Consider the following 12382-nt stretch of genomic DNA (forward strand, 5'->3'; position numbering starts at 1 on the left):
TATGTACACATATCCCGACCTATGCTAAGGGAGGGTTCCCCCTCAGACCTGTTCCCCTTAACCTGTCAGAAACTGTAGAATGGTATATTTACCAGGATGGTACTCGTCAATCCCCCAGGACTATAAGAATTGCATCTATGGTAAAACACCCAGACGGCGGGGCAGCTTCTAGTTTATCGTTTCTCCCCATATCCCCAAGACCTTGGAAAGAGGAGGGCTATCTAATGAACACCTTTGAGATGTGGTACCAACCAAGTTATAACAAATCCCACCAGCCTCCGTTTCTTACCCTCATTAATACCACCAACATGGGAAGACCACTGGGAATAATATGTTTGGTAAGGAATGTGGTAAAAGGGATATTTGTAGGTGCTAGTCAATGCGAGCAGATTTGTGGTGGCCAACATATCCGAGGTCTATCCCGTATATACGTCTCCTCAGTTTTATGGGTGTACACTGGACGTCCCATACGCGAATGGGACAGGTACCTTCAAGTACTCCCTGATGGCCCAAGGATTTGATGTGGTCAAACTCACTTCATACAATGGGACGTATTTTATTTGTGGCCACAAGGCATATCCCTGGCTGCCAGAGAATTGGACGGGATCCTGTTATCTGGGGTATGTAGTCCCCTTTATACACCACCTCACCAATTTAGGCGACCATTACCAAATGATGAAGCGACAAAAGAGAGAAATAACCAAAACGCAACGATACTTTGGAATCCTGCTTCCTCATGTCAGGGTAGCTCTTGCAATAAAGGAAATAAGGAAGATAGCAAAAATCCTGGAAGAGGTAGCAAACGACACCACTGAAGCATTGAGATAAATAATGAAATGGTGGCAATAAGAACCGTAGCCCTACAAAACCGAATGGCCCTCGATTACCTCCTTGCAAACAAAGGTGGGACTTGTGCCGTGATCGGTTCGGAATGTTGCACCTATATCCCCGATAGTTCGGAGAACATCACCCACCTCGTGGATCATATCCGCACAGAGGTTAAGAAACTGCATGAAATATCAAGAGATGTGTAGTTAGATTGGTTGTTTGCCGGATCATGGGGGTCTTACCTAGTGCATGGATTGATAATCCTGGTAGTTGTAATACTTGTCATAATGATGCTTAGCTTCCTGATGAAATGCTTGTGTAAAAGTGTCAGTGCAGCAGTAATTTCTCAACAGTTAATGCAGCAACATGAAGTGCGCCTTGAAGAGTTAATGGATGTGAAAGAAAGTGCAGAGGAACGTAAGAAAATGATAGAAGTACAGATAGAATGGGAGAGACTGAGACGATTGGCTATGGATTAGAAGTTATCATGAAATGATAAAAGGGGGGGAATGAGAATATGGCTCAAGCTATAGAATGACGTAGTCTGGCGCTAGAATCAAACTTTACGGGAAAAACAAAATGTTAGGTAAAGCTTTGTGTGAAGGAATGCCAAGACAGGCTGAGGTCACTTGTTTTTGTACCAGACAAATTGCAGTAACGGCCTTGAGAATGGTTGCGCTAGGCTGGAAGATAATAATAATTTTTTTATTTTAAAAAATTTTTTTATTAAAGGTTTTCATAAAATATCAATAACAAAATGAGAAAGAAAAAAGAACCCAACAGGGTTAAGTACAAAACACAATCTAATGGAAGATAATTATAATTAAACTAAAAGCACAGATGAAATGCAAGGGGGGCTGCCTTCAGCAAAATGGAATGCGAGGGAGCTGCCCTCAGATGAACCAAAAACGTATAAGAACTGCTGATAGATGTATTGACTTTGGCCTGCTATTGTAACTCTCAAGAGATACAGTGGTCTTAGCCCCGGCTGAGAAATAAAACATATGTTCAAGTAACGAGGTGTTTGACTGATCATTTCATCCGGACTGGCTACAAAAGAATCCTCATGGGCGGCATGGTGACACAGCGGTTAGCACTTTTCCTCAGGTCGCCGAGGACCCGGGTTCGATCCCGGTCTCGGGTCACTGTCCATGTGGAGTTTGCACATTCTCTGCGTGGGTCTCACCTCCACAACCCAAAGATGTGCAGGGTAGGTGGATTGGCCACGCAAAATTGCCCATTAATTGGGAAAAAATTGGGCACTTTAAATTTAAAGTAGCACAGTGGTTAGCACTGTTGATTCACAGCGCCAGGGGCCCGGGTTCTATTCCCGGCTTGGGACACGTGGAGTCTGCACGTTCTCCCCGTGTCTGCGTGGGTTTCCTCTGGGTGCTCTGGTTTCCTGAAAGACATGCTGTTAGGCGAATTGGACATTCTGAATTCTCCCTCAGTGCACCCGAACAGACGCCGGGGTGTACCCATAAGACATAGGAGCAGAATTAGGCCACTCGGCCCATCAAATCTGCTCCGCCATTCAATCATGGCTGATATTTTTCTCATCCCCATTCTCCTGCCTTTTTCCCATAACCCCTGATCCCCTTGTTAATCAAGAATCTATTTATCTCGGTCTTAAAAACTCAGTTAATTGGCCTCCACAGCCTTCTGCAGCAAAGAGTTTCACAGATTCACCACCCTCTGGTTCAGGAAATTCCTCCTCACCTCTGTTTTAAAGGATTGTCCCTTTAGTCTGAGATTGTGTCCTCTGCCTCTAGTTTTTCCTACAAGTGGAAACATCCTCTACACATCCACTCTATCCAGGCCTTGCAGTATCCTATAAGTTTCAAGAAGATCCCCTCTCATCCTTCTAAACTCCGAGTACAGACACAGAGTCCTCAACCGTTCCTCATATGACAAGCTCTTAATTCCAGAGATTATTCTTGTGAACCTCCTCTGGACCCTTTCCAAGGACAGCAGTCCTTAGATACGGGGCCCAAAACTGCTCACAATACTCCAAATGGGGTTTGACCAGAGCCATATACAGCCTCAGAAGTACATCCCTGGTCTTGTATTCTAGCCCTCTCGACATGAATGCTAACATTGCATTTGCCTTCCTAACTGCCGACTGAACCTGCACGTTAACCTTAAGAGAATGGTGGATAAGGACTCCCAAGTCCCCTTGTGCTTCTAATTTTCTAAGCATTTCCCCATTTAGAAAATAGTCTATGCCTCTGTACCTCCTTCCAAAGTGCATAACCTCACACTTTTCCACATTGTATTCCATCTAATGGAACATATAACTTTTCTTGTTCGCCACGGTTGTATCACTTTTCCATTTGGAATTTTGTTCCTTAATAGAACATATATTTGTTGTATAAATGTGAAATAAAAGTCACAAAATACCCAGAGGACTACAGGCTGCTTTCCCCTTTGAGAGAGAAAGCAAGAGAGAGAGAGAGAGCGAGCGAGCTGACTGGTGGTGATTTAATCTGAGGGTCACCACACCTCAGGCGAGGGGTAATGTTGATAAGGCCGGGCCTTCATGGCTAACCTCAACCGGTGTGGGAGTCGAACCGCGCGGTTAGCCTCACGCCGTATCACGAACCAGCCGTCCAGCCAACTGAGCTAACCGACCCCCTGGTAAATATGTAATAATTCCTAAAATATTAGCTGTTCCCTGTCTCCCACCAGTTTCCCAGTCCACCTCAGACAATTTGCCCCTCAAACACGGATAGTAACACCCAGATAAGTGAGTAACACCCGGATATTTTGTTTTTTAAATTTAAAATACCCAATTCTTTTTTTCCAATTGAGAGGCAACTTACCGTGGCCAATTTATCTACCCTGGAGTTTGGGGGCGAGACCCACTCAGACATGGGGAGAATATACAAACTCCAACAGGCAGTGACCCAGAGCCAGGATCGAACCCGGGTCCTTGGCACCATGATCCAGGTAAATTAAACCAAAAAAATGGTAACCACCAGGGCCCATCTCCATGGCACCATGGCATGCTTTGGGAGGTTCCAAACAGAAATAGGAACTAAATATCTTCAAACTTCCAAACACACTTTCACTCTGTGATCCTTGTGCAATGTGAAGCCAGGTATTAGTAACAAGGCTTAAAAGAGCATCAGCCCACTGGAGGCAAAGTGGTGAGACCGGCCAGTCCAGCAGAAAGAAACCCTCCGACCATCCCCACTGACCACCTGTCAGAATGAACAAAATGCAGTCCTGGATGCAGAGCAGAAACAATAACAACAGAATCCAACCCCTGTCATCAATTGTGAAATTGTTGGTGTCACAGCAGATGCGATGAAACATGCAATCCCGTCTCACATTGAGAGGTGGACGGCGTCTCCCCAGTGCGAACTCGCTGGTGTTTCCGCAGGTTTGATACTTGACTAAATCCTTTCCCACACCGAGAGCAGATGAATGGTCTCTCCCCAGTGTGAACTCGCTGGTGTCTCCGCAGGCCGGTTACTTGAGTGAATCCCTTCCCACACTGAGAGCAGGTGAATGGCTTCTCCCCAGTGTGAACTCGCTGATGTTTCCGCAGGCGGGATAACTGACTGAATCTCTCCCCACAAAGAGAGCAGATGAACGACGTCGCCCCAGTGTGAACTCGCTGGTGTTTCCGTAGTATAGATGCTTCAGTAAATCCTTTCCCACACTGAGAGCAGGTGAACGGCCTCTCTCCGGTGTGAACTCGCTGGTGTGTCTACAGATGGGATCCTTGAGCAAATCCTTTCCCACGCTGAGAGCAGGTGAATGGCCTCTCCCCAGTGTGAACTCGCTGGTGTGACTGCAGCTGGGATCCTTGAGCAAATCCTTTCCCACATTGAGAGCAGGTGAACGGCCTCACCTCAGTGTGAATGTGTCGATGAGTCTCCAGCTGCGATGGGACTCCGAATCCCTTCCCACAGTCCCCACATTTCCTCCGTTTCTCCATGTTTTGGGTCTCCTCGTGACTCTCCAGGTTGGACAATCAGTTCAGAACAGGGTATGGTCTCTGCCCACTGTGAATGTTATGTTTATTCAGGCTGTGTAACTGGTTAAAGCTCTTCCCACAGTCAGTTCAGTGGAACACTCTCACTCGGGTGTGTGTTGTGTGGATCTTGGTGCTTTTCCAGTCACACTGATGTTTGAAATCTATAGCTGGCAGTTCGGGCAAACATTTCTCCTTCTAGATTCAAAGGCCGATGATATTCAGGTTAAAGGGAATCGAGTGACTGTCAGATCGAGACGTAACATTTGAGATTTCTGTCTGTAATTCCTCCTCGTCTAATATCCTGTAAAAACAATTTACAAAATTCATCATTGTTAGTACAGGACAGAAATTCAGAACACACAATTCTAATTTCTATGTCACATTTTTTCCTCTCTCTTATTCCCCGAAAGCTGTAAATCTCCATCCCACACACTCCCTCCATTCTCACTCTGCTGTATCTAACATTCACCCTCCCTATTCTCTGAAGGTGCTGATTCAGGCTTATTGACAGACCCAAGCTCACAGATTCCTGTCCAGGAGATCACAACAAATATGAGCTGCAGTCGGCCATTCGGCCCATCGAGCCTGCTGAACCATTCAATGGGATCACTGGCTGATCTACCACAGCACCGTTTTCTCACACTATCCCCATATCCCTCGATGTCTTCAATATCTACAGGAGGACACAGAGAACCAAGTGGAGTGGCATAACAACAACAATCTCTCCCTCAATGTCAGCAAAACTAAAGAGCTGGTCATTGACTTCAGGAAGCGAAGTATCGTACACATCTCTGTCTGCATCAATTGTGTCGAGGTGGAGATGGTTGACAGCTTCAAATTCCGAGGTGTGCACAGCACCAACAATCTGTCCTGGACCACCCACGCCGACTCTACGACCAAGAAGATTGTAGTTTAGTCGGGCAGTATGGTCGGCGCGGGCTTGGAGGGCCGAAGGGCCTGTTCCTGTGCTGTACATTTCTTTGTTCTTTGTTCTTCTTTAGAAGAAAGCACAACAGTGGCTATACTTTCTCAGGAAACTAAGGAAATTCAGCATGTTCACATTGACTCTTACCAACTTTTACAGATGCACCACAGAAAGCATCCCATCTGGCTGCATCACAGCCTGGTATGGCAACTGCTTGGTCCAAGATCGTAAGAAACTTCAGAGAATCGTGAACACAGCCCAGTCCATCACACAAACCTGCCTCCCATCCACTGACTCCGTCTACACCTCCCTCTGCCTTGGGAAAGTGGGCAGCATAATCAAAGACCCCTCCCATCCGGGTTACTCACTCTTCCAACTTCTCCCATCAGAGAAAAGTCTGAGAACACGCACTAACAGGGTCAACAACAGTTTCTTCCCCGCTGTTACCAGACTCCTGAATGATCCTCTTATGGACTGAACTGATCTCTTCACACATCTTCTCTACTGAGTAGTAATGCACTCTGTATGCTCACCCCTTGCCTGTGCATTTATGTAGGTCCTGTGGGTTTATTTCATGTATGGAACGATCTTTATGGACTGTCCGCAGAACAATACTTTTCACTGTACCTCGGCACACATGACAATAAACAAAACCAATCAATCAATAATCTCTCACCGTAACCTAACCCCCGTAGTCCAGGTATCGTGGCGTACCGTTTTAGTAAACGTATATTGCACTCCCTCCAAGGCCACAATATTCTCCCGAAGGTGTGGTGCCCAGAATGGCTCACAGTTCTCCAAGTGGGGTCTTACCAGGGTTTTGTATAACTGCAGCATAACCTCTGTGACTTCATACTCCAATCCTCTGGATATAAATGTTAGCATTCCTTTTTGAAGATTTCTGCACTTGTTCGGGGCATTTTAAGGATCTGTGCACCTTCGCCATCCACTGTACTTAACCTCTTTCCATTTAGAAAGTCCTCTGTTCTATTTTTTTGGGGTTCAAAACGGATAACCTCACACTTGATTACATTGAATTCCATCTGTCACAAATTTGCCCATTCACCTAGTCTGTCAATATCTCCTTACAATTTTATGCCATTGTCTGGACTGTCTACAATGCCACCTAACATTGTATCAACAGCAACAGTGAAGAGGCCTTTCGCCCATCAAGTCTGCATGAGTCAGATTACAAGAGGGAGATAGAGAACCTAGTGGAGTGGTGCAGCGACAACTATCTATCCCTCAATGCCAGCAAAACTAAAGAGCAGGTCATTGACTTCAGGAAGCAAAGAACTGTACACACCCCTGTCAGCATCAACTGGGCCAAGGTGGAGATGGTTAGCAGTTTCAAATTCCTAGGGGTACACATCTCCAGAAATCTTTCCTGGTCCACCCATGTCGACGCTGCCACCAAGAAAGCACAACAGCGCCTATATTTCCTCAGGAAACTAAGGAAATTCGGCATGTCCACATTAACTCATATCAACTTTTACAGATCCTATCATCACAGTTTGGTATGGCAACTTTTCGGCCCAAGACCGTAAGAAACTTCAGAGAGTCGTGAACACAGCCCAGTCCATCACACAAACCTGCCTCCCATCCATTGACTCCATCTACACCTCCCGCTGCCTGGGGAAAGTGGGCAGCATAATCAAAGACCCCTGCCACCCGGCTTACTCACTCTTCCAACTTCTTCCATCGGGCAGGAGATACAAAAGTCTGGGAACACGCATGAACAGACTCAAAAACAGCTTCTTCTCCGCTGTTACCAGACTCCTAAATGACCCTCTTATGGACTGACCTGATTAACACTACACCCCTGTATGCTTCACCCGATGCCGGTGTTTACGTAGTTACATTGTGTACCTTGTGTTGCCCTATTATGTATTTTCATTTATTTCCTTTTCTTTTCATGTATTTAATGATCTGTTGAGCTGCTCGCAGAAAAATACTTTTCACTGTACCTCGATACACGTGACAATAAACAAAATCCAAATTCAATCCAACACTGACACACGAAAAACACCTGACCTACCTACCTAACCCCATTTGCCAGCAGTTGATCCATAGCCTTGAATGTTATGACGTGCCAGTCTTCATCCAGGTACTTTTTAAAGGATGTGAGGCAACCCGCCTCTCCCACCCTCCCAGGCAGTGCATTCCAGATTGACCCCACCCTCTGGGTGAAAAGGTTTTTCCTCAAACCCCCCCTAAACCCCCTGCCCCTTGTGACTGACCCTTCAACTGAGGGGAACAGCTGCTCCCTACCCACCCTGTTCATGGCCCTCATAATCTTGTACACCTCGATCAGGTCGCCTCTCAGTCTTCTCTGCTCCAATGAAAATAACCCACACCTATCCAACCTCGCTTCATAACTTAAATGTTCCATCCCAGGCAACATCCTGGTGAATCGCCTCTTGACCCCCTCCAGTGCAATCACATCCTTCCTGTAATGTGGCGACCAGAACTGCACACAGTACTCCAGCTAATAATAATAATGATAATCTATATCAGTGTCACAAGTAGGCTTACATTAACACTGCAATGAAGTTACTGTGAAAATCTCCTCGTCGCCACAGTCCGGCGCCTGTTCGGGTACACAGAGGGAGAATTCAGAATGTCCAATTCACCTAACAAGAAGTCGTTCTCCATTTAGAAAATAGTCTGCCTCGATTCTTCCTTCCAAAGTGCACAACCTCACACTTTCCATATTCTATTACATCTGCCACTTGTTTTCCCACTCTCCTAACCTGTCCAAGTCCTTCTGCAGCCTCTCCGCTTCCTCAACACTACCTCTCCCTCTACACATCTTTCTATCATCTACAAGCTTAGCAACAGTGCTCTCTGTTCCTTCTTCCAGATCGTTAATGTATTGAATAGTTGTGGTCCAGCACTGACCCCTGTGGAACACCAATATTCACCAGGCTGCCATCCTGAAATAGACCCCTTTATCCCCACTCTCCTGTCAACTAATTCTCTTAACCATTTCAGTACCTTGCCCCTAACACCATGGGCTCTTATCTTTATTTTGCAGCCTGTTGTACGGCACCTTGTCAAACGCCTTCTGGAAACCAAAATGGATCATATCCACTGGCTCTCCATTGTCTAACTTACTTTTTACCTCCTCAAAGAATTCTAACAGATTTGTCAGGCATGACCTCCCCTTGATGAAGCCGTGCTGACTCCGTCCTATTTTACCATGCACTTCCAAGAACTCCGGAATATCATCCTCAACAATGGACTCTAAATCTTATCAACAACCAAAGTCAGACTAACCGGCCAAAAATTTCTCATCTGCTACCTCTTGCCTTTCTTAAACTGGGGTGTGACATTCGTCACTTCCCTGTACCCCGGGAGTCCCTTGACTCCAGTGATCCCTGAAGGATCACCACCAATGGCCCCACAACCTCCGCAGTTATCTCCTTCGGAACCCTGGGGTGTAGTCCACCCGGACTGGGTGTTTTATCCACCTTCAGACCTTTCAGCTTCCCCAGCACTTTCTCCTTAGTGATGGCCACTACACTCACCTCTGCCCCCGACTTTCTTTCCTCCACTCCCAGTTTTCTCTTTCCCTCTCCTCTGTTGGACCGCCCTCCTTGCCCCTGGATTTGGAGCATCTTGTGAAGGCACTGCTGGTAGTACCGCTCCAGTGCTTTTGAGGTGCCTGCTCCAGGTTTTCCAAGTTTCTGAAGCCTTTAGAGGGTAGAAAGAATGAGGGATAGCCAAGAGCTCATGGAAAGCAATGGCATGCATGGTTTCACCAGCGCTGCCAATACAATTGATGACCTAAGCAGTCATGGCCCTTCCCACTGAGAGCAAAATGTGGAGGGGAACTCATCAAGGACAGAGTCAGTCAGTGCTCACTGGAGGGAACATTCTGAAGATCCCCTCGACCGAGACTCTGTCTTTGGCTTTAACGTCCTCAAATCCATTCCTCAGTATCCTGTCCGGCTCAGTCCACGTGGTACCCAGATCTGGAGCGGAGTGAAAAAGCCATTCAACAGCTGAAAAACAACACGGCCTCTGGAGCAGAATGAATCGCTGCTGAAATTCTGAAGCATGGCGGGGTTACACTCCTGGCATAGCTACACAATCTTATATTCCTCACCTGGGCAGATGGATGCATGCCGGGGGATCTCAAAGACACTGTGACTATATTCAAGAAGAGAGACAAGTCTGATTGTGGTAACTGCACAGGCGACTCCCTGCTGTCTGTCACACAGAAGATCATTGCCAGGATCCTCCTCAATGATCCCCTCTTTGTGGCCAAAGAGCTCCTTCCAGAGTCACAGTTTGGTTTTCTCCCTTCATGAGGCACCAAAGACATGATCTACACTACTTGACAAACCCAAGCAAAATACAAGGAACAGCACCAATCGCAGTTCTTGGTGTTTTCTGACCTCACAAAAACGCTTTATACCGTCAAAGTGATGTTTTATTCAGTATGTTCTTCAAATTTGGCTGTCCTCAGAATTTGGCCACCATCCTCCGCCTGCACAATAACGACACACAAGCCATGATCCTCATCAATGGAAACACCAGAGACACTATTTAAGTGAAGACTGGGATCAGACAAGGCTGTGTCACTGCACCAACCCTCTTCCCCTTCACAGTAGCACAGTTGTTAGCACTGTTGCTTCACAGCACCAGGGACCTGGGTTTGATTCCTACTCAACTGGGACCTGGGATTCATGTCGCATTACATTCATCCCCCACCATCTGGCCTGCGAAATCCTACCAACTGTCCTGGCTTGATACAATTCACACCTCTTTAACCTGGGGTTACCCCATCTCTGGACCTGTAAAGATTTAATCACCTGCTAATGGTCGCATTCCAAGCATTGTCTGGCATCTTTGAATTTGTCTATATATGTGTTTCTGGAACATACCTCTTCATTCACCTGAGGAAGGAGCAGCGCTCCGAAAGCTAGTGACATCGAAACAAACCTGTTGGACTTTAACCTGGTGCTGTAAGACTTCGTACTGTGCTCACCCCAGTCCAACGCCGGCATCTCCACATCATAGTTAATCACTGCAGTGTTAAAGTAAGCCTACTCATGACACAAATAAAAATTATGATCTCACCTCCGGCAAACTACCAGCGGGTGTGGAGATAATCGACAGGACAGGAAACCGACACCACCTTCAAAATAAAACCTGAATCAGTTCAACCTCAGACATTAAGCTCCAGTTTGCAAATGTCTGATCTGTTTGTTCAATCCATCTCCCTTGATTCTATAACCATTAATACTCTTGTCTCACAAACTTCTATGAATCTCAGTTTTTAGTTTCTATTGACAGAATCTGAACAGAATTGCAGATTTCACTATATTTTCTGTGAAGTGATTTCTGACATTGCTCCTGAACAGCCCAGTCTCAGTTAAACAAATAAATATCACTGATTTGGACATTTAAATGGTGACAATTGTTTTACTCTTAACCGGTAATGTAACAGTATTTCAAAAACATAATAATTTGAGTAAAACTCTGCGGAAGCTGGAAATGTGAAGTGAAAACAGAAAGTTGTGGAAATCCTCAGCAGGTTTGGCAGCTTCTGTGAAGAGAGAAAGAGAGTTAACATTTCCAATGCAATCTGATTCTTCTTCAGAACTGAGTTTTTGCAGCATTGTGATTTCATTCGGCAAACATACTGAATGTGAACTTTGTGGTTCTTACAGATATCTGGCTGTAAATCTGATTTCAGACCTTCCTCTGAACACTTTACAACCTCAGCTCCAGCTCAGTGTCCTTCACTAAAGACCCGGAAAAAGAATCACCACCACAAGATGGCGGCGGCCGCCGGGTGTTGTCACCTGAGCGGAAACTCGCTCACTGCCTCTTCCCGTACTAAGATGGCCGCCTTAGTGCCCTGCTCCAAGAACAAAAGACTCGACTTCCATTCCCAAGATGGAGGCGGTTGCCCCGGGGCCTGTCATCGGGGAGGAAGCCCCGCCCACTCCATCTTTCCTAACCAAGATGGCTGTCCCAGCGCTCCACGCCAGGAACAAAAAACCCGACTTCCATTCTCTAGGTGGTGGTGGTCGCCGGTTGCCCCGGGCCTGTAACAGGGGAGGAAGTCCCGCCCACTCCTTCTTCCCATACTAAGATGGCCACCCAGCGCTCTGTTCCAAGAAAAAAAGACCCCACTTCCTTTCCCAAGATGGCGGCCGGTTGCAGGGTAAATACAGACCCGGATTACCTTCTTCTTATTGGTCGTGACCCGCCGTCAATCACTCTGGAGCCATTGTGAGCTAGAGCATGCGCAGTGCAGGTTGAAGCTGGACTCAGGCGGGTGAGTCGAGGCCCCAATAAGACCCATTGGTTTTATTGTCAGTCTGCAGACAGGAGCTGGAGAACTGAACCCAGGCAGAGGAGAGGGAGGGAGGGACAAAACTGGGAGTGGAGGAAAGAAATGGTGAGATGGGTTTGGATTTCAGCCCAGGGAGGAGGGAGACTGTGTGGGATGGGGATTTACAGCTTTGGGGGAACAAGAGAGGAAAAAAATGTTCCAGAGAAACTAGAATTGTCTGTTCAGAATTTCTATCCTGGACTGACAGTGATGGCTTTTGTAAACTCCTTTTACAGGATATTAGAAGCAGAAGATTGGCCACAGAAAACTCAACCAAACATCAAGATCAGAC

General features: G+C 46.4%; 1 protein-coding gene and 2 long non-coding RNA genes across 3 annotated transcripts in view; 2 read left to right on the top strand and 1 right to left on the bottom strand.

Moving 5' to 3' along the window:
- LOC140419278 (uncharacterized) overlaps positions 1-12382 on the top strand; it is a 194362-nt gene that overhangs the window by 68588 nt on the left and 113392 nt on the right. The window lies entirely within an intron of this gene.
- The window catches only part of LOC140419255 (uncharacterized), a 64417-nt gene that overhangs the window by 28025 nt on the left and 24010 nt on the right, over positions 1-12382 (top strand). The gene's annotated exons all lie outside the window — the stretch shown is intronic.
- On the bottom strand, positions 1564-11495 carry LOC140419259 (uncharacterized). The gene is made up of 3 exons (XR_011945654.1): positions 11418-11495; positions 10827-10884; positions 1564-5114 (listed from the first exon to the last, which is right to left on the bottom strand). It is a non-coding gene; the product is annotated as an uncharacterized lncRNA (long non-coding RNA).

The sequence above is a fragment of the Scyliorhinus torazame genome, chromosome 5, assembly GCF_047496885.1.
Source record: "Scyliorhinus torazame isolate Kashiwa2021f chromosome 5, sScyTor2.1, whole genome shotgun sequence".
Classification (NCBI taxonomy): Eukaryota; Metazoa; Chordata; class Chondrichthyes; order Carcharhiniformes; family Scyliorhinidae; genus Scyliorhinus; species Scyliorhinus torazame.